The following is a 22,480-nucleotide window of genomic DNA, read 5'->3' on the forward strand; positions in this document are numbered from 1 at the left end:
CTGGTCCTGATGTCTTACAGTTTCTTAACCTTTTTAGGCATTTTTGAAGCTCTTCTATCATAAATATGCCAATCTGAACTGGCAGATTATCTGCTACTTTGTAGTTGAAGAGAGGATTGATTAGCATCTGTGTTACCAAGTTGCTATCTAAAGTGCTACTTTACATTGCTAGTCAGTGGTTTCCTCAATAATAGAGATCACTGAAAAGTTTTCTAGTTGGTAAGTTCCCTCAGAGCTGCTGAGATGGCAGCATACTTGTTTTCCTTATGATGGTTAAGTTCTTCAGTTTTGGACTTAAAGCATGCTTCTAGTGCCTCCTTGTATATCCCATCAAGTGGGACTTTAGCTGAATTGAGGTGCTTTTCAATATTCCTAGTTGACTTCGGTTGATGTTTCTGGGCTGTTTTCTTTAAATTTCCCCTGACCTTTGTTATCTTCTCATTGGAAGTACAGGTTAGTGATTTCTGTCTCTTCATTTAGAGTAATCCAGTCCAATATCTCTGTTGGTTGTGGTTAGGACAATTTTTGTCCTGAAGTCTGTCACAGAGAGTGATGAATCTATTATGTACTGAAACCAGAAACTCCTTGAATCATGTACAAAAACCATTCAAAATTTGTGCTGGCAATTTCAAATAAAGAGTTTCTAACAATAGCAGGAATCCTTCAGGGACACACTCTAGCATCTTTTCTCTTTGTCATTGTAGTAGACTACATCCTTAGGCAATGTCTTTATGCTACCCTAGACAAAGGCCTAATCATCAAACCATCATGCAGAAGCAGCTAAGATATCAATAGATCTTGCATCACTCTGATCTTGACGTTGCTGATGATCTTACCCTCACAACTCATCTTCTGTGATGCACATGACTTGTTAACATCCCTTGAGAAAAAGCTGTATCCACAGTTGGTCTATTTCTCAGTGTAAGGAAGAATGACTACATGACCATCATTGAAGATAAAAGTCATCTGCCAGTTTGGTGGAGGTCAGTGGCCTCAAGTATTTTGTGTCCTGTGTTGCTGACAATTAGAAAGGCTTACTTGCACACAAGGGACAATCATAAAGTGCTTGCAATGAGCTTCAAAACATCTGGTAATCAAGTATTTCAAAGTTAGCAGGGCTTACTTTCTTCAGAGTGTGTGTAGAGAGCATTCTTCTCTATGAAACTGAAATTTGGACTATGAAAAAGAAAGTTCAAGATTGCCTTGATACACTAGGTTCTAACGAGGCCTCAAAACATCTTATGACATAAACATTGGGCCAAAGTGGAAATTTATGGACTTATTTCACCCATCTCTACTGGTATATTCAATGCACGATAGGCTTTTCTGGCCCTGTCAGTGTGCTGAGCAACAGGCCATATCATGTTATATTTTGGAGTTTTCTGCACTCTAATACAGGATGAAAACCACTTAACTACATTGATGTTATTAGCAGAGACACATAACATGAAATTCAAGATTTACCAAAGCTAATGAGAAACAGAGACTTCTGGAAACATCTTATTTGTAGCTGCTTGGGGAAGAAGAAATTAAGAAATAAGGTAGAATGGTCTCATTGCTACCATTACTGACAGAATATAAATTCTATTGCAGTTTCAGTGTAAAGAGTCCTTCTTTGGATATAAATGAATTATTGATTTGTAAGATAGGTATCATCATCATCATTATCATTGTTTAATGCCCGCTTTCCATGCTGGCATGGGTTGGACGGTTTGACAGGAGCCGGCCAGGTAGAAGACTAGGCTACTGTGTCTGTTTTGGCATGGTTTTTACAACTGGATGTCCTTCCTAACACCAAACACACCTCAGAGTGGACTGAGTGCTTTTTATGTGGCACTAGCACAGGTAATGTCAGTTTTGGCATGGTTTTTATAGCTGGATGCCCTTCCAAATACCAACCACTTTACAGTGTGGACTGGATGCTTTTTATGTGACACCAGCATTGGCAGGGTCACTAAGTAACTTGCAAGATAAGGAATTTTGAGGAGAGGGGTAATTGGAGGAAGTAATTAATTCAAAACAATGTAAATAAATAAGCATCACACTTGGTAGTCATCTGAATGCTAAAGGGTTAAACATTCCATTTTTCACATGCTTGTATTGTTTAGGTGGGTCTTCTCCAACACAGTCTCTCACCACTTGTTGCAGTCATGTCATTAGTTTCATGGGGTTCAACATCTTGCAACTCAGTTTCTGCCTATGTCTTTCTCTTCCACAGATTCTTTCCACTTGGATTGCTTGGTATTTGATTAACCCAACTGTCATCCTTTATAGGCATCATATGATGAATTTAGTGTTCAGGTAGGGGTTCACCAGGCCTCAGTTCTCAGCCCACGCTTATTCATTATAGTCTTCCAGGCCATAACAGAGGACTTCAAAACTGGGTGCCTGTGGGAACTGCTATATGTGGATGACCTTGCTCTTATTGCAGAATCTTTAGCAGAATTGGAGAAGAAATTCCAGGTATGGAAACAAAACCTGGAATGAAAGGGCCTTAATGTTAACCTAGCTAAGACAAAAGTTGTTGTTAGTAACAAAGAATATAAAACTCTCTTTCCATCAGGTAAATGGCCCTGCTCTATATGTAGGAAAGGAGTTGGAAGAAATTCCATTCACTGCACCCAGTGTAAACTATGGATACATGAGAGGTGCAGTGGAATCACAGGTAGGTTAACAGATAAAATCATCTTTGTATGTGGCAGATGTGCAGGAACAATAAGCACTAAGTGCATGCAGGAATTAGATTCTCTCAAATTCCTAAGAGGCTCTCTTGAGGTTGTAGATAGTTTCTGTTACATAGGTGACCAAATTAGTAATGGTAGAGGATACTCTGAAAGTATTGTTTCTAGAATAAGAATTGGGTGGAGGAAGTCCAGAGAGCTATTACTTCTGTTGGCAGCAAAAGGACTCTCTCTCAGAGTGAAAGGTAGACTATATGATGCTTGTGTGTGAATGGCTATACTCCATGGCAGTGAAACATGGGCTCTGAATGCAGAAGACATGCGTAGACTAGAGAGAAATGAAGGCAGTATGCTCTGTTGGATGTGCAACATCAGTGCACATGTATGGCAAAGTGCAAATGTATTAAGAGAAAAGTTGGGTATAAGAGGAATCAAATATAACATGCAAGAGAGAAGACTACATTGGTTTGGACATGTGATGCATATGAATGAGGACAGGTGCATAAAGAAGTGCTGATCACTGAAAGTGGATGGTACCCGTGGAAGAGGGAGACCCAGGAAGATGTGGGATGAAGTGGTAAGGACTGATCTCAGGATGTTGGGCTTCATGGAGGAAATGACAATGGACCAAGATGTCTGGTGATATGAAGTTCTTGAGAAGACCCACACATGTCAGCGAAACTGAGTTCTAGAAGCGTTGTGTGTCCCACCCACACTTAAGAAAGCTTCTCACATAACAAACCAATCTACATCTCTATATCTCTTCTCTTCCTCACATTTCTGCTTCATACACTATGCTTACCTCCCACTCCCCAATCCGGACCTCTTGGCCCTGTGCCACTGTATCATTACTCTCCACTTGCCCCTGACATGTGTGTTCTACCTACACACCCTGTCTCACTGTATTATTGCTATCTGCTAGCCCCCGACCCGTGTGTTCCACCCACATGTAACAAGAAAACTTTTTACTCACCCTACCCCAACAAACCAATCTACATCTCCACATCTCTTTCTCACACTTCCTCCTTAATACACTATGTCAAGCTCTCACTCCCCAATCCTGTCCTTACGGCCCTGTTCCTCTGTATCATTGCTATCCGGTAGCCCCCTCGACTCTATATATACTCAGGTTTTTTGCCACTTACTTGCACTCATTAATCACACTTCCTTCACAATATCATGCCACTTATATTATGGCGTTTGAACCTCAAGGGTATGCCCTGGCACTTGCCATCATCTATATCTTTCTCTTCCTTTACTCAATCATCCCATTTATATTCTGATCCCTGTTCCTTGTGAGTATGCCCAGCGTTTTACCACCATCTCTATCCTACTGTCTCCCACTCTCTCCTTCTCCTGCACTTCATTCAGGTTAGGTAACTGCGTATTTCCTTTGTGGTAGTGCACCTGTTTCTGTCTTCATTCTTGATCTCTCTCTCTCTCTCTCTCTCTGGCTGGGTAACTTTGTACTTCCTCTACAGCAAGACACCTGTTTCTGCTTCACTATAACCTTTCATCATCCAACACAAGATCACCTCCCCTCTTGAAAGATTTTTGTTTTATGTCTTGAAAGTACTAGGTGACCCTGTCAGTGTAGGTACCACTTAAAAACACCCAATCCACACTGTAAAGTGGTTGGTGTTTGGAAGGGCATCCAGCTGTAAAAACCTTGCCAAAACCGACCTTGCCTGTGCTTGTGCCATGTAAAAAGCACTACTGACCTCACCTGTGCTTATGCCATGTAAAAAACACTAAGTCCACTCTGCTGAGTGGTTGGTGTTAGGAAGGGCATCCAGCTGTAAAAATATTGCCAAAACAGTCACAGAAATCTGGTGCAGGCTTCTGCCTGGCTGGCTCTTGTGAAACCGTCCCACCCATGCCAGCATGGAAGGCGGATGTTAAACGATGATCATGATGATGATGATGTCCATAACAACTCAATCTTCTCTGCAGCTCATTGGATCTGATTCTTCTTATATCTCATTCTCCCTCATTTCTTCATTTGAGCTTTGTTGTTCATACACACAAACGTTATATGCCCAGCAGATAATGCATGCTGCATTTTTCTCCAGCTTTCACATGTTTTTCACACCCTTTGACTGTGTTTTGCTACCATGTAACATTGCACTTTGTACACAAACCTTGTACAATCAACCTTTCACTTATTAAGAGAATTCTTTTATTGCCAGCAGAAATCATAGCTCCTTGAACTGTTCTACTCAAGTCTTTCTCTGGCTATTACTGTATTTTTGAAACATTCTCCAACACTGCTAAATTGATCATCTAAATGAGTGTTTCCCTACCTCTAGGCCCTTCTATAGCTTTCCAGAAAAATGTATGCTCCACCAGTGGTTGAAAAAAGAACAAACAGCAACTTTATTTTTGATATTTTTACATGATTATTTAATACAAAAGAATCTACTGGTAACTCTTTTATTAAGTATTGAGTACAAAAAAGTACATTATTGACTAAGAAAAAAAAGTGGATCACTTTAATGAGCACTTTGTACCTGGTGACTACAGAACCATGCCTCACCACAATTTTCCCACAATTTCCCCAAACATGGGGTGTATGCCCCATGTTAGGAATCACTGATATAGATAATAGATGCTATCATTTACTTCTATGGAGTTGTCTGAGCATTTGAAAGAAACATATTATCTTTATCTTTTACAGGTTTCAATCATTAGACTGCAGCCATGCTGTGGCACCACCTTGAAGAGTTTAGTCAAACAAATCGACCCCAGTACTTATTTCCCTTTTGTAAGGCTGTTACTTATCCTGTCAGTCTCTTCTTCCATCCAGCTAAGTTGCAGGAACATAAACAAACCAATACCAGTTGTCAAGTAATGAAGATGATAGACAGTGACACAAAGACACTACACCCACATAAGATAAATATATATGTATATACAACGAGCTTCCATACAATTTCTGTGCACCAAATTAACTAACAAGGTATTGGTTAGTAGAAGACACTTGCCCAAAATGCCATGCAGTGGAACTGAACTCAAAACCTCATGGCTGCAAAGCAAGCTTCTTAACAGTACAGCCATGCATGTGCCTATATTGATAGTTATTACTTCACATCTACATATAAAGTCTTTCTATTATTAGCCTATTTGTAATCTCACTGTATTTCTTGTGCACCTGTAGTTTACACTGACTATTCTGTACAGCATTCATCATCATCATCGTCATTTAATATCCGCTTTCCATGCATACATATTGAGTACAGACACTTCTCAAACAGCTATGAAGTCCTGTTTACTTTTGTCTTTGCTAGATTTACTTTAAGATCCTTCAATACTTGGTTTTGCTTCCACATTTGGAAATTATACTCTAATTCTTTGACAGATTCATTGAAGAGAACTAGGGTACCAGCATACAGAAAGTCCCATGTACAGTTAGTAAAAAGACAAAATAAATGAAGATGTGGTTTTTACAAGCTATAGTACAGGTAATCTGTCTGGAGAATAGGTAAATCTTAAAAAAATTTTTAAAAAACAAGTATATTAACTTATATCATTTTAAGTGGTAAGCTTGTATTCATATGTGAAGTATATTTGCCACTTAAATGCGGCTAACCCCTAAGGGTGAATGCTACTGTAGCTTATAGCCCCAGGAGAACATCTCCTCCAGCCGGTTATTGACACACTTTCTGTGCCCTTTTGGTCACTGCAAAAAGGATATATGTATTTGCATTGGGAGCCCTTCACATCGAAGATCAGTGATTGTTGTATGCTGACGAAGGGTAAATACCCAGAAACCTGGGTCCATGTGTATCACATCAGATCGACGATAGGAAGGATGACTTCCCTTTGCAAATACCGACAGGGCACAGAAAGTGTGTCAATAGCCTGCTGGAGGAGATGTTCTCCTGGGGCTGCAAGCTACAGTAGCATTCACTCTTAGTGGTTAGCTGCATTTAAGTGGCAAATATACTTCACGTTGTCGTGCAGCTACTGTTTATACCTCGTTCAGAGATTTATTATAGCATTTAAACCAGCCATATCCTACCTTTTTTACATTTAAACTGGCCAAACTTAGCCTCTCACACCTCTCCTACAACATCATTTTAAAACTAAATGCTCACATCCTTGAAATCTTATAGGTACAAGATAATGCATTGTTAATTCAAAACAATGTGAATAAATAAGCACCACATTTGACAAAGTAATCTGAATGCTAAAAGGTGAATGGCAGCAGCATTAAAAAAGGTAGCTAGAAAGGAATGTGGTGAGAAAAATAATGAAGACCGTTGCTAATTTCCTCCAATTCTGTTTCATTTGATTTTATATAGTGTATATAAGATAAGTCAGCCCTGTGGAATCCACTTTACTCAATGCTACACACACACATGAAGAGCTGAGCTCAGTGTTGCAAGGTAATGAAACACTTGTCAGGGTTATACTAGGTATCTGCTTACATTACAATAAGATTAACCCTGTTCACAACACAGTGCTAGTGACACAATACAATCTGCCAACTTCCTTATTTGGTCATCTACATTCATAGTGTAAATCAAAAGTTTGCAGATTTTATTGAGAATAATGGAAACCAGCACTACTTAATTGTTTTAAAACATTGTGCTGTAAGAATGAAGTATCTTAAGCAGGACTTCCTAATTCTGGATTTTAATTTCACATGAATGCTAACCTTGTATTTTGAATCCATCCTAGGTTGATACAGTCTGTACTCATCATCATCATCATCATCATCGTTTAACGTCCACCTTCCACGCTAGCATGGGTTGGACTAAAGACATATTTTCAGTATGAACTAATAATAAATATTTGCACTTTTCATTAACCTAGGACATTATCTTTCCAACATACAACATTTATTTTAAAAACTATGAGGTTTAGAAAATGTTGTTTTAGTATTAATGTTAAACACTGATCAATAACATATTGGTATTTAGTTAATTAATTATGCACTTTCTCCTTGTCATAACAAAAAGTTTGACTGATTTATGCTTTCAAAATAATTCATAATTTAGTGATGTAAATGAGATATTTTTACATTCACAGGAGAGGAAAATCTCAGATTTTCCTCTCCTGTGAATTTACATTCTAAGATTCTCTGATTTACATTCTCAGATTCACAGGAGAGGAAAATCAGAATCAGTGGCATTCATGCTCTTCTATATATTAAAGATTTAATAAAAGGAAAATAACACCGAACTCCTTAAAATTATGAATTTCTAGTGCGCAGCTTTTGTATAGTGCCTCATATTTTGCAATATTCATACATTTCTTAAGAGCATTAGCAATGTCAAGTAAAAGAACATATTAATAACTGCTAATGATTACCATTGGCAGAAACATAATGCAATGACTTTTTGCATTTGTTTTGCTTTAAGAAATGGACTTAGTAGTTAACTACTTTCTTAATTTTGTTTCTTATACAGAAATATTTAGTCTAAAAGCAGAAAATTTATCAAGCAGAATTGTTGGCACTATCTTATCAAATTTCAAACTTTTCTTTTCCTGTCTTGAGTAATATTTTTAGATAATTTAATGATACACTGCAGATGAGATATATATAAATGACAAATTGCTACTGTAGTCTGCAAAAACATTGAATGTTTCTAATTTTGATGGATATTAATATTTCTACTGATCATACTTTAATTTTTTTATAGTTGAGGAAAGAAAAAAAAAATTCAGGAAATAATTGGAAGTTGTTGCATTTTGCTTCTTGTTTTGAAGTGAGGCAGGTCGTAAGGTGTCAGTTTGAATACTGTGAAATTGAAATGATATGTATATGTGGGTGCATGTTATTAAAAGTGTGATTGATTGTATGTGAATGTGTACATATGTGTGCAACAGCTAGCATGTGAACAAAAATGTCATTTGTTACAGGGTTCCAACAAACAAGTTTTCTATTTGCTTCATTTCTGACAGTAAGAATGACTGTAATTTAATGCAGAACAACTATATCAATGGCTTAGTTTGTAATAACTATTTATTATTTTTTTTTTCCTAGTGTTTATGTCCTTTGCTAGTATACATTGGTGAATGACACACACACACATGGCACCATGGGCAAGTGTTATCAACTACAGCCCCAGGCTGACCAATGCTTTCTGACTGGAATTGATCAATAGAAAATTTAGAAAGCTTGTGTGTGTGTGTGTGTGTGTGTGTGTGTGTGTGTGTGTGTGTGCGTGTGTGTGTGTGTGTGTGTGTGTGTGTAGGTTTGTGTTTGTGTCTTACCTTTGTCTTGACAATATTTGTATGTTGTGTGAACAATGTCAACGTTTGGATGGTGTCTGTTTAAACCTACTGCAAAAGCATGTTCTGCGATTAAATTGCTTGTTCAAAAGACCAAGGGAATAAATAGTGCCTTTCTTGAAAAGAAATGAGTGTTCACAATAGGAAGGGCTAAAAAAATTGCTCATCTTATCCATGCTAGAATGATAAAAGTGGATATTTAAATGATGATAATGCAATATCTTTAAATATATATATATTCCTTTATGTGTTCCATCTGAAAGGCATTGTCATTAAAAATGTTGTCATGCTTTCAATGACTTGGTATTTTTTACTATTTATGGCAGGATGGTCACAGCTGGAACACTTTTTATCAAGTGTATGAGGGGTGCTGAAAAGTTCCTTTAAGGGTGTTATGAAAGACTTGGTTGGAGGCCCAACCTTCCAAGTTTTTTTACAGGGCTCAGAAAAACTGAAAGACTGTTGCATTGTATGAATCTGAGAGGGGATTATGTTGAATAAAATTATGATTAACTGATCCTCCTGTATTTTCTTCACCCAAAGCCAGGAACTATATTTTATTATGTACTAGCAGAAATACCCGGCGTTGCCCGGGTTAAAGAGAATAATGAAATCTAAAAACGCCGTCTAGACTACGCAACCCTCAACTGTTAGTAGCTACGAAACCATATTTCTACATTAATAACTCTCCAATCCATGCCAGCATGGAACATAGATATTAAGTGGAATGCTAGAAGAAAGTTTTCAACTCATATGTATATAAAGTAAATACACGTAATTCAGAAACACGTTTTTGTGTATCTTATTTCGTAACCAAACAAACAGGTACAGATTATAAATAATGAAAGGCCAATTTTGGTGATTCATTTGACAGAGGTAGTAGAGAGACAATGCGATGATAAATCTGAGGTTGGATCTTGAAAGTTTGGATGAATGCTGCCTCAGTTAAATCTCTTGTGGTTCCAAATGATGTCATCTGTAGTACAGCGTCGTATTGTCTAATTTTGTTTTGCAAATGTTAGGAATCTTGGTCAGTTGATGATAACAGTTTCTTCAATAGCTCTGGAGGTTGGGGATTGTGGAATTGTTGGGAATGTTTTTAACTTTGGTGTTATATGTATTCCTTGAATTTCTTTGACATATGAAATATATGTATTTTCACAGGGTTTGTAAAAGAGAGTTGTGTAGTTCTCGAGTTTTAGGGATTCACACAGACACACAGACAGACAGACAGACAGACAGACAGACACACAGACAGACAGACACACATTCTCATCTTTATATATAGAGATATATATATACACACACACACGCACCCAAACACACGTATATATATGTATATCAATATAAATATATGAAAGTCAATGAAGTTTCGTAAAAGAAGGTGATCATGTACATACTTTCTTGCTGTTGTGATTATAACACCTCGTTGGAAACAATGTTCCTTGTTTTCCCTTGTGGAGCATATGCAAATAGGTTTTTTTTTTGCTGCCCACTCTTGAGCAGCCAACATACAGTTGTCCATGTGAGAAGCGGGGCTCTTCCAAGAGAAGACCAGCTACAGACAGGTGCTCATCTGTTATGTTCGGGTTAAAATTTCATCAACATCAAAAATATATGAATTTTCATGGGAGTTATGGCCGTTATGTATAGAATATAATTTCCAAATTGCAGACAAAATTTACAATCGATAAATGTCTTAGAACAACCAGTCTCTCATCTGGGAAGGCCTTGAAATCAATGTTACCAACTGGGGACTATGTGTGTCGCAGTGATAATAAAAAGACTCAAAGGAGGTCTGCAACGAAATAATTTTACTCAACACTTTGCAAGTGAATCAGTGGAGGCAAAGATGCGTCTCATTTACTTGACAATTTATGCACCACATTGCAGAAATCACAATGTAAGTATATCTGAAAGGGTAGTCTTACACTGTTGTACCGTTGAATTACAAATAATGCTCATCTGTTATGTTCGGGTTAAAATTTCATCAACATCAAAAATATATGAATTTTCATGGGAGTTATGGCCGTTATGCATAGAATGTAATTTCCAAATTTCATAAAGATCCATTCAGTACTTTTGACGTAGTTTTGGATAAGAAAACAAATGACTAATGTGTGTGTTTGTGTCCATGTGTATGTGTGTGATGGGTGTATATATGTATAGGTATCTGTATGCATGTATATATATGTACATATTACATGTACATCTATATATATATATATATATACATCTACACATATGTATACATATACATGTATGCATATAGATCTATATCTATCTATATATATATCTATACATATACGTGTACATATACATCTATCTCTATATATATATACATATACATCTCTCTCTTTCTCTCTCTCTTTCTCTCTCTCTGAAAGTATCTGTCATTACAGTATCGAAATGTGATTGTTTCAGTTAGAGGAATAACGTGTACATATACATCTATATGTATACATATACATCTCTCTCTCTCTCTCTCTCTCTCTCTCTCTCTCTCTCTTTCTCTTTCCCTCTCTCTCTTTCTCTTTCTCTCTCTCTGAAAGTATCTGTCATTACGGTATCGAAATGTGATCGTTTCAGTTAGTGGAATAGTTTCATTTTTAAAGTGAAAGTATTTGACATGAGTGTTTTTGTTTCACTTTTGACACGTAATACTTAAATAGTGGAGGAGATATTATGTTGCCGTGGGCTCGAACTCTGCAAGAAGTTAAAAATTGTTTTGACTAAAACACAACTGGAACCCTAAGTAAGGCATGTGTAAAATTTGAATGAAATTGGTTGCGTAGTTCTCGAGTTTTAGGGATTCACACAGACAGACAGACAGACAGACAGACAGACAGACAGACAGACATTCTCATTTTTATATATATAGATAACCAGAACTCCAGGATAGTTTATATATTATTGTATATATTTAAAAATATTTTGTTTTCGAAATCACTGGGTACTGTTTCCTGCATCCATATGGATGCAGTATGGGTAAATGTTTATGAAGTTTGCTTTGCAATCCTGGGGCCCTGCATTTGATCTCATTGCGTGACATCTTTGCAAGTGTTTATTTTACCATAACTTCAATTTGACTCAAATCATGTGAGGAAAATTTGCAAGGAAACTGTAAAGAAGCCTATCAGATGGATTGTACCTGTAATTTAAAAGAACAGTCTTGTTACACTGTCATGATGATTGTGCTTGAGAGTTATGTTAAAGGCACATATGTCTTGGAATACTCAGCCATTTGCAGGTTAATTCAATGAGTATGATCAAACAACTGAATAAATATTGAAACTGGAGATCTATTGATTTTTCCATATAAACACAGGGTGGTCACAACTGGATCACCTTTTATCAAGGGTTTGCTTGATTACGGATAATCTTGGGCTAAACAACAAAAATAGCTAGAGTGTATAGTACATATCCTAAAAGAATTTGTTTTGCAAGTCATCAGATAAATATAGCAGTCAAATCTCCCTCAAATTGCACACATGAACAATACATAGTAATACTAATATACATGAATTTTGACTAATGTTACACACACACACACACACACACACACACACACACACACACACACACACACACACACACACACACACACACACACAATGTGTACAAACACATACTGGGAAGGTTGATGCTAACTTCTGAGTGGTGTCTCAAACTACTAGAAATAATAGTGAAACCTCCTTCAAATCACAACTGACAGCTAAAAAGACAGCACGGTCCTACTGAAATGCCTTTTATAGAACAGCTAAAAACACACTGAAAATGAGAAGAGGAAGAAATAAGGAGAGCAGGAAGCAGAATGAAAAGGAAGGCATTGCTTTGGGAGAAAGTATCTATTCTAATAGAGTGTAGCATATAAGACTGAATGCTAATAGGCTATAATACGTACATACATGCATACATACATACATACATACATACATACATACAGACAGACAGACAGGCAGAGAGGAAGTAGAGTGTTGAAAGCTAAAACAATAGGGATGGGATTAAAAAGCACTTAAGAGTGGAAGGAGAAAGAAAGAGGGAATAAAATATACATGCACACGGAAGTGTGTGTGTATATAGGGACAACTGACGAAAGGGTATACTCTTTATGTTGCATGTCTCGTTTCTCTGTTTGCTTTTTTCGTGTTCGAAAAAAGTTCGTTTTCTGTTTTCGTTTCTCATTGTGTTTAACGTTTTTTTAATGTCCTGTACTCATATATGCATGTATGTATACATATAGATGTAGGTATGTACATATATGTATGGATATATGCATATATTTATATATTATTTATATTATTATATGATCGAAGTAAGTTTTATTTTAATTACAATGCGCACTCTTCTACTATCTCTCTCCCTCTCTTGTTCTTCATCCTTTCTGTTTTTCTCTCTCACCCTTTCCCTGTTCTTCTCTCCCTTTCACCGTCCCCCCTCTCTCTCTCTCACTCTTCCTCCTTGACTCTCTCGTCGCTAACACGTGACGAAAGGGGATTTCTCTTTCTGTCCACTGCCTTCTTAAAGAAAAGACGTGTTTTTTCTGTCTCTTCTCTCATGGCTCGTCTACCTAGCGTTCATAATAATTTTTCTATCGTCTTGGCTCAACATCCCTCACCGTTTGTTTTTACTGTCTTGTTCTCACTGTCCTGTTCTTGTTAACACTTTCACCCACCGCAAAAAATTCCAAATTTTATTAAATTTGCTTTGCGGGAAGGACTGTTCCGACGAAGTCGCATATTGTCCTTGCCTTCAAAACGCAGAATAGATGAAACAGGGACAACTGACGAAGGGGTATACTCTTTATGTTGCATGTCTCATTTCTCTGTTTTTTTTCGTTGTTCGAGAAAAGTTCGTTTTCTGTTTTCGTTTCTCATTGAGTTTAACGTTTTTTTGGTGTCCTGTACCCATATATGCATGTATGTATACATATAGATATAGGTATGTACATATATGTTTGGATATATGCATATATTTATATATTATGTATATTATATATATATATATATAACCATCTAAGGATCCATAAGTCAGTAAAAATAAGCACTTGTTTATCTTGTATATTGCTAGATTTTTTACTTTAATCTAAGTACACAGTATCATAGATTCATCACAATCAATCTTACCAATTAGTTTTACACTGGATAATAAGACAACTGAATATTAGATTATAGTTATCTAATACACATGCTCTTCAAGGATGACAGATATGGGAAAATATGGCAACTGTTTTTTGCTATTGGAAGTGAGAAAATGTCACATCTAGTTTTTGGGTGCTGAGAAAGATGAAACAAAGCAGTTTTATATTTGTTTATTTGCATCATTATGTATATATAAAGTATACATTATTGTACATCTTTTATATCTGATCTTACAAATGGTTTTCACACCGGATATTAAATAACTGGATATTAGGTAACATGTTGGTTATCTAATGCATATGCTCTTCAGAGATGGAAGGTATGGGAAAATATGACCACTGCTTTGTTATTGGAGGTGAGAAAGTGTCAGATCTGGTTTTTGGGGTCATGGGGAAAAAGATGAAATTAAATCGTGGGAGTCAATTAAGCAAGAGATAATATCAGGAGTTATGTCCCTTCGCCCCTAAACCCACTGAATTAATTGTGATGCAGCAAAAATCTGGTGTGGGGAGTGTTGAGGGATTGGTATGTGAACAGGGTTGATATGTATGTAAAGTTTTACTTTTGGAGGTGGGAACTAGGCAAGTGCCCAAATCTTTAACCCCATGCTTACGTGCATATGCGTATGTGTTCATGTGTGTATGGTTTGGTAAAAACGTTGTTAGTTTCTCAGGGTTTGATGGTGGAAGGTCAGATTGTGGAGATTCTAGAGTTTATAATGATATTTAGGCCTATAGCTATGGTAACATGTACCTTCTTTCAAGTGGGCGGAGCTGAAAATCTCGTTTCTACAGTTCAAGTAGATGTTTGGGTGATGAGAAGCTTTTTTGATATTATTCTTTTCTCAGCATTTTCTGCTACTGTTAAAATAAGGTTTGCACTTCTTCAAGATATTCCACTTGTTGCAATCTGTGGCACTTTCAATCAATGTATGTCGAACCAGGACAGTAATATTGCATCTCTTCTGGATATTAATGGGACTTCTAGTTGCTGAATCTGGCTCTGAAAGGACTTTCTCTCATGCTCACATACTTTCACATGTTTGAATGCCCATTGGAGTCCTTTTACAGTACCTCTACTCTTATACAATTACCTCTAAGTTGCAGTGGCCATTAAGGGGACATCTAGTGTTCCCTCTGCACGAACATCCTGTCTCTATCTCAGGCGTGGGCCTACCTACAATGATTATGAATGCCAGGATCTCCACCATCAGTCTGCCCACCATTACATCCAGAGAACCCAGCAAAGTTTTGACCAAATGATACTCGTATATGCACCTAAACATGAACTAAACATTTTGGGGGATCCATCCAATTTCCTTGACATATTTATCTCTTCACCCTGAAGATGGAAGCTGGATCTACACAATGTTAAAATGCTTCCACAACTGGTTGCATATTATTGTGAAGTACATCTGTCAACATTATGAAAAAATTCCAAGCCCCAGAGGCAGTTGTCAGATCTGTAACAGCATACTTTCTCCTCTTAGTTTTCTGTGTCTTTGTACTCTGTGTAAGTTTGCTCTGTTAATATATAAATATATATTGATACATAAATGTTCATCATCTGAGAATTTCACTCTTTGCGTCCTCTCTATTTACATGTATACATGTATGCATTTTTTGTATATCTAACCCAAGCAGTTCCATTTGTTTATTTGCATCATTACACAAGTCTACATTTTTAAATGAAGTAAATGATGATTGTCTACTTATAGGTGATTCTGAACCATTTTTTAATGCTGATTTCAAATATGTTTTTAGTTGTTTCCTATCATCTACAAATTTTGCACAAATGGCTGCCAAAAATATGATGATTTTTCTTGTCCTCCATTCCCTTTTGTGGCAGACTTTGTGATAAAAGTATGATGAAATTAAGAACAAATGACTAGAACAATGATAAAAAAAAGATATGAATATTATGTAGGCCTACATATTGACTAAATATATATTTCTAATGCACTTAACATGGCTTTAAAGTAATTTTACTCCTTTTCAAACTTCCTTTACCTTGATTTCCTTTCAGCTTTTGGTAGTTGCTTGCAGTCTCTCTTTAGGGTCCAGCAGTAATCTGCTATCATGTTTACATTCCCCTCCCCCAGTACCTCTGCTCCATTTCTGTAATGTCCTGGTAAAATCTTTCACTGTGCTCTTCACTTAGATTGCCAAAGTACTCCAGGAAATAGTCAAAGTGTGAATGAAGAAAGTGCATATCAGCATTCATGTTGCACTCAAACTTTTTGAAGTTTTGCAACATGGTATCAACTATGACTTTGTAATTTGAACACTTAATGTTTTTCAAAAAGTTCTTGACAACACTTGAAGCTCACCCATGCCTGTTTTTGAGATTAATTTATGCATTTCTCACAACCTGGACCAACAAATATTCCTTCTTTAATTTTCGCACTGGTTATATTTGGGAATTTTTTTGAGAGACACTGCAAACATGGTCCATCTGCAGGAAAGGATTTACCAAACTGTTCCATCAAACCCAGTTTGGTGTGCAAAGGTGGTAGCAGTACTTTTCTAGGTTCAATCAAGGGCTTGTGCTGAATGTTTTTGGATTCAGTTTACAAATTTCTCCTTTGTGGCCAGTTTTTAACCATCCAGTGCTTTTCTTTAGCTCTGCTGTCCTAGTCGTGGTTGCCCAGTGGTTAGGGCAGCGGACTCGCGGTCATAGGATCGCGGTTTCGATTCCCAGACCGGGCGTTGTGAGTGTTTATTGAGCGAAAACACCTAAAGCTCCACGAGGCTCCGGCAGGGGATGGTGGCGAACCCTGCTGTACTCTTCCACCACAACTTTCTCTCACTCTTACTTCCTGTTTCTGTTGTGCCTGTATTTCAAAGGGCCAGCCTTGTCACACTGTGTCACGCTGAATATACCCGAGAACTACATTAAGGGTACACTTGTCTGTGGAGTGCTCAGCCACTTGCACGTTAATTTCATGAGCAGGCTGTTCCGTTGATCGGATCAACTGGAACCCTCGACGTCATAAGCGACGGAGTGCCAACAACAACAGCTGTCCTAGTCACATAAGAAACATGGCATTTTGTGTAGCCTGTCTGCTGGCCTAAAGGCATGCCTATAATTTTGAAATCTCCACACACTTGCCAGTGGTATTCTGCATAGTTTATATTTCACAGAAGTTTTTTTTACATTTTCATATGTCTCCTTTAGTTGTACAAAATGTGCCATTGGAATGGATGAATACTTATTTCCATGGTGTAGCAAGACAGCCTTCAAATTCCTGTTGGAGGAATCAATGAACAGCCTCCGTTCTGAAGGATTGTTCTCGATCTCAAAATAGTTTAGTGGGTTTGGAATATTATAGCAAAACACCACTGATTCATCCTCAACAAAGAATAGTAATGACTTGTGTTCCCTGTGACGATACCAAGAGAAGAAGGTTCCCAGTAACAAAAGTTTTTTCATTTTTAGCCTAGAACCAAGAAGTGCTGCTGCACCCTTTAGTAGATTCAAATCTCTCACTAAATCATCGAATTCTTCCTGTGTAAATAACTGCGGACTTTCGATTTTGTCAGGAGTGTAGTCATTACCTTCTTCTTCACATTTGTCTTCTTCACTTCTGCAAAACTTTTCACCTTCAGGCATTTGTCCATCCTATCTATAGCTTTGACCAGCTCTTCTTTCGATGACGATAATTCCGAAGCCGGTATCTCCGATCCACTCAGGTCCGAATAGAACATTTTTTTCACGGACTCAGCAATCTCTCCTCAAAACGTTGAGGGACAGCACAATCACATAAACCGCTGCAAAGTAGCACAAAAACAACAACAATACTTCGCAATCAAGCAGGAAACACGCACAGATCAAAATTCTTTTTATGAAAAAGCTTATACTTTTATGAAAAGCTTATATAATTTAAAGAAAAACCCATCAGCGAACCTGTCCAAATTTTCTAAGAAAAAAAAAGTCTATTGCTAAACACTCAGGTGGCTGTAGTTAGCAGAAATTCAACCTCACGGGTTTCAAATCCCCGTAACGCTAAACAATTTTATTGCATCTACTTTTATTTCTATACACTTTCAAAAAGGTGGACGAAAACCCATGGTTGCAAAAAGGGATCACTTCAGTAAAACTATTTAAAATTTTTGGCCCAAAAGACTTAAGGATGGCAAAGGATTCTTTTACACACAACTTACACTTATTTATATTTACTCTGAAGTAAGGGGCTCTCGAAGTAACGGACCATGCTAGAGAATAACTCTTATTATTCCTCTTTAGATCGTGTATATATGATGCAAGTGTGGTAGAGGTACAGCATTTTTCATTTGAAAACGAGCTCATGTGGGCCCTTTACCCAGCCTTAAAATTTACTGTACTACCTATATAAAACTTACCTAAATTATCCTTAACAACGCATTTAGAAGTTGCATTAGTAATTTGGCAGACCCCATCAAGGGGACATAATCCAGGGTTTCTACAATTACATGATTTTCCTAACCTTATTTCTACTACTAACAGTACTTGTCAGGTTTTCCACATTCACTCTTTCAAATCTCTCATTACTGGGCTTCGATACACCCAGTGGGAGCAAAATGTTGGCATCATTAACCCTAGGCATATCAGAACTTACCTGCCCAAAACCGGGATTTCCATGAGAAGAACATCTCCAGTGCACTTACCCATTTAACTTACTTCTATTTGTAGATGCAATTATGGAGGCCAAATTTGGCATTATTGAGTAAGAGAACTTGACAGAAGACTTATTGCAAATGCTGCAGTATTTACGACCCTTTGGGAAGTTCTCCTCCAGAATCCTAAAAAAAAAACCATCTTCGGCAAATTTCTTACTCTAAGAGAAAAAAAGGGTGGGGGAGGAACCATATTACTTCCCTTATTCTAGAACGTCAGTTCTTGGTTTTACTTATCTTTATTTTATCTTCGTCTCATTTATATTTGAGCACTTCTTTTACAGTCCTATAAACCCTTTTGTTTCTATAAGAGACAAATATTATTTTGTCTTGTATATATATATATATATATATATATATATATATATACATGTAAATGCAATATATGAGCATGTGTATGTAAATATATATACGCACAATGTCTCTTTCACTCATTATAATACACACACACACACACACACACACATATATATATATATACTTAAATACATATATATACATACATAAATACATATATATATATATATATATATATATATATATATATATATATATATATATATATATATATATATATATATATATATATATATATATATATATATATGTATATATATATATATATATATGTATATATATATATGTATGTATGTATATATATATTTTGTTGTCAAGCCTAAGGTTAGAGCAAATTATGTCAAATTACCTAAACGGATTGATGTGAATAAACTTAAGATTCCGTCAGTACGCAGTGAGTTTGTGAGTGAGATAAATAATTTGTCCTGTGATGGAAGCTGGAAGTCATTCAAAGAAAGAGTGTACGAGATTTGTAGTAACATTCTTGGAAGTGAGAGTTAATGTTGGAGGTACCTTAGATCCAATTTTTGTAGAAAATGGTGTAAAGCAAGGTGATATTCCTGCTCCTACACTGTTTGCTATATATTTCACAATAGTCTTTCAAATAGCTTTTAAAGATTGCCCTGAAGGGGGTATATATAAGATATAGGACAACAGGAAAACTGTTCAGTCTCAAAAGACTCTGTGCCAAAACAAAAGTTCTGCATTCTTACCTTGTTGAGTTTCTGTATGCAGATGATTGTAACCTGTTGGCACATTCTCAGAAAGATATGCAGCACATGGTGAATGCGATTTCTGCAGCATTGGGTCTAACAATCAATCTAAAACACCTGTTATAATATACCAGCTTGCTCCCTCCAAGATGTATGTGGAACCTTTTATTACTGTGAATGGTCAAAGGTTGGAGACTGTACCTAGATTTATTTATTTAGGAAGTACCTTGAGCACTGCTGATCTTGATGATGAAATTTCATACAGAATCAGTAGGGCTAGTAGTGCTTTTGGTAGGCTTGATAGGCGTCTGTGGAAACAACATAATATATCTTCACAAATTAAAGTTAAGGTATATAACACATGAGTCCTCCCGTCTTTGCTATATGGAAGTGAGGCATGGGTTGGGTAAGGCAATTGGAATGATTTCATCAGGCGCAGGAGTGGCTGTGTGGTAAGTAGTTTTCTTACCAACCACATGGTTCAGGGTTCAGTCCCACTGCGAGGCATCTTGGGCAAGTTTCTTCTACCATAGCCTCGGGCCGACCAAAGCCTTGTGAGTGGATTTGGTAGACGGAAACTGAAAGAAGCTCGTCGTATATATATGTATATGTATATATGTGTGTGTACATGTTTATGTGTCTGTTCTGTCCCCCCAACATCACTTGACAACCGATGCTGGTGTGTTTACGTCCCCATAAATTAGCGGTTTGGCAAAACAGACCGATAGAATAAGTACTAGGCTTACAAAGAATAAGTCCTAAGGTCGATTTGCTCGACTAAAGGCGGTGCTCCAGCATGGCCGCAGTCAAATGACTGAAACAAGTAAAAGAGTAAAAGAGAGAGTACTGTCTGAGAAATTTTGGGGGATAAACTAGAAAATGGCCATTAGTAATGTGGAGGTGCTTAAGAGGAGTGGCAGTAGAAGTATAGAGTCAATGATTTTGCAAAGACGTTTGAGGTGGGTGGGTGGGCATTTGGTAAGGATGAGTGATGGGCGACTGCCCAAGCAGCTCTTGTATGGTGAACAGGAAGATAGTTAAAGACCAGCGCATAAGCCTAAACTAAGGTTTAAGAATTGCCTTTAAAATGCTCTAATACAGACAGGAATTGCAGCTGGTAATTGGGAGAGGGAGGCACAAGACTGTGATGGACGGAGGAAGATAGTGCATGATGGTTGTTCAAGGTTTGAGAGGGAGAGAGTGAAGTATGAGAGAATTAGGAGGGGGCTTAGAAGGGTGGAACCTGTGGAAAGTGAGGGAGTGTTGCTTTTTATGTGTGTGGTTTGTGGGCGGAGGTGTTTGAGTCGTGCAGGCCTGGTGAACCACCAAAATTCTCATAGAAATCGACCCATGATAAACATTGATGTGGCTATTAAAATTCATAACAGAACGTGTGTAAAATGTAGAAGGGTGTACCTCTCAGCCGGAGGTCTAAAAAGATATGCTAAGAGAGTGCATGTGGTGGCACCTGTTTCTCCTGCCAGCCAGCGCAGTTGTCTAGAATGTAATAAAATGTGTAAAAGCTTGGCCGGGCTTAAAAGTCATATAAGGGCATCACATGACAACAATCATGAATCATTTAAGTCTTCTTGCCAATGGTTTTTCTCGTGTAATGAGGATGCAGCTGTGATATATATATATATATATATAATATAATATAAGATAAAATCTTTATAAGAATTTATCAAGTAGTCAGCGTGAAAAAACCCCATAAGGAAAAAAAACTCATCGTTTTTTCCCCATAAATATATATAATTTATATAAGGGCATTAACTATATAGTAATGCCTCACGCTTAGAGGGACTAAATAAGTAAAAAAACTACCAAAAAATAAGCAACATATTTACCGAATGCGAGGGAAATGCAACTTTCAAAAATTAATCTCCTAAAAACATTTAACTTAGCGGCAAACCACTGGTTTCTCAATTAATACAGCAAAACTGTGAAGTAAGCTGCATCTTTTGTTCATCAGTACACGTATGGTCGAGACACATAAAAAATAAACAAAAATCAACATACCACGATGTACCCAACATAGCACGATGACTTCTGTTCACCATTATATATCCTTGAAAGAGGTTAGAATTTATCCGGTTGCATCTCGGTAGTTTTTGACTTATTTAGTCCCTCTAAGCGTGAGGCATTACTATATAGTTAATGCCCTTATATAAATTATATATATATATATATATATATATATATATATATATATATATATATATATATATATATATATATATATATATATGTGTGTATGTATGTATGTATATATATGTGTATCAAAAATAATAAATAATAATGATGTGTTTTGAAAGGCACAATAATGCACTATAATAACAACAAAGAACTATAATAACTGATGTAATTTAATCACCCATAGTCTAATATAATATTTCGGAATATGAACATTCCTTCTTCAGATATCGATCAATTCCTAAGGATATCTGAAGAAGGAATTTTTATATTCCGAAATATATCAGACTATGGGGGATTAAATTACATCAGTTATTATAGTACATTGTTTGTTATTATAGTGCATTGTTGTGCCATTCAAAACACTATTATTATTTATTATTTTTTACAAACAATACACAATGCTTCAAGCGAACTACAATACTCTCCTATATGTATGTATGTATGTATATAAATATATATATATATGTATGCATATACATATATATGTATGTATATAT

The sequence above is a fragment of the Octopus bimaculoides genome, chromosome 19 (assembly GCF_046866305.1).
Source record: "Octopus bimaculoides isolate indiv1 chromosome 19, ASM4686630v1, whole genome shotgun sequence".
Lineage (NCBI taxonomy): Eukaryota > Metazoa > Mollusca > Cephalopoda > Octopoda > Octopodidae > Octopus > Octopus bimaculoides.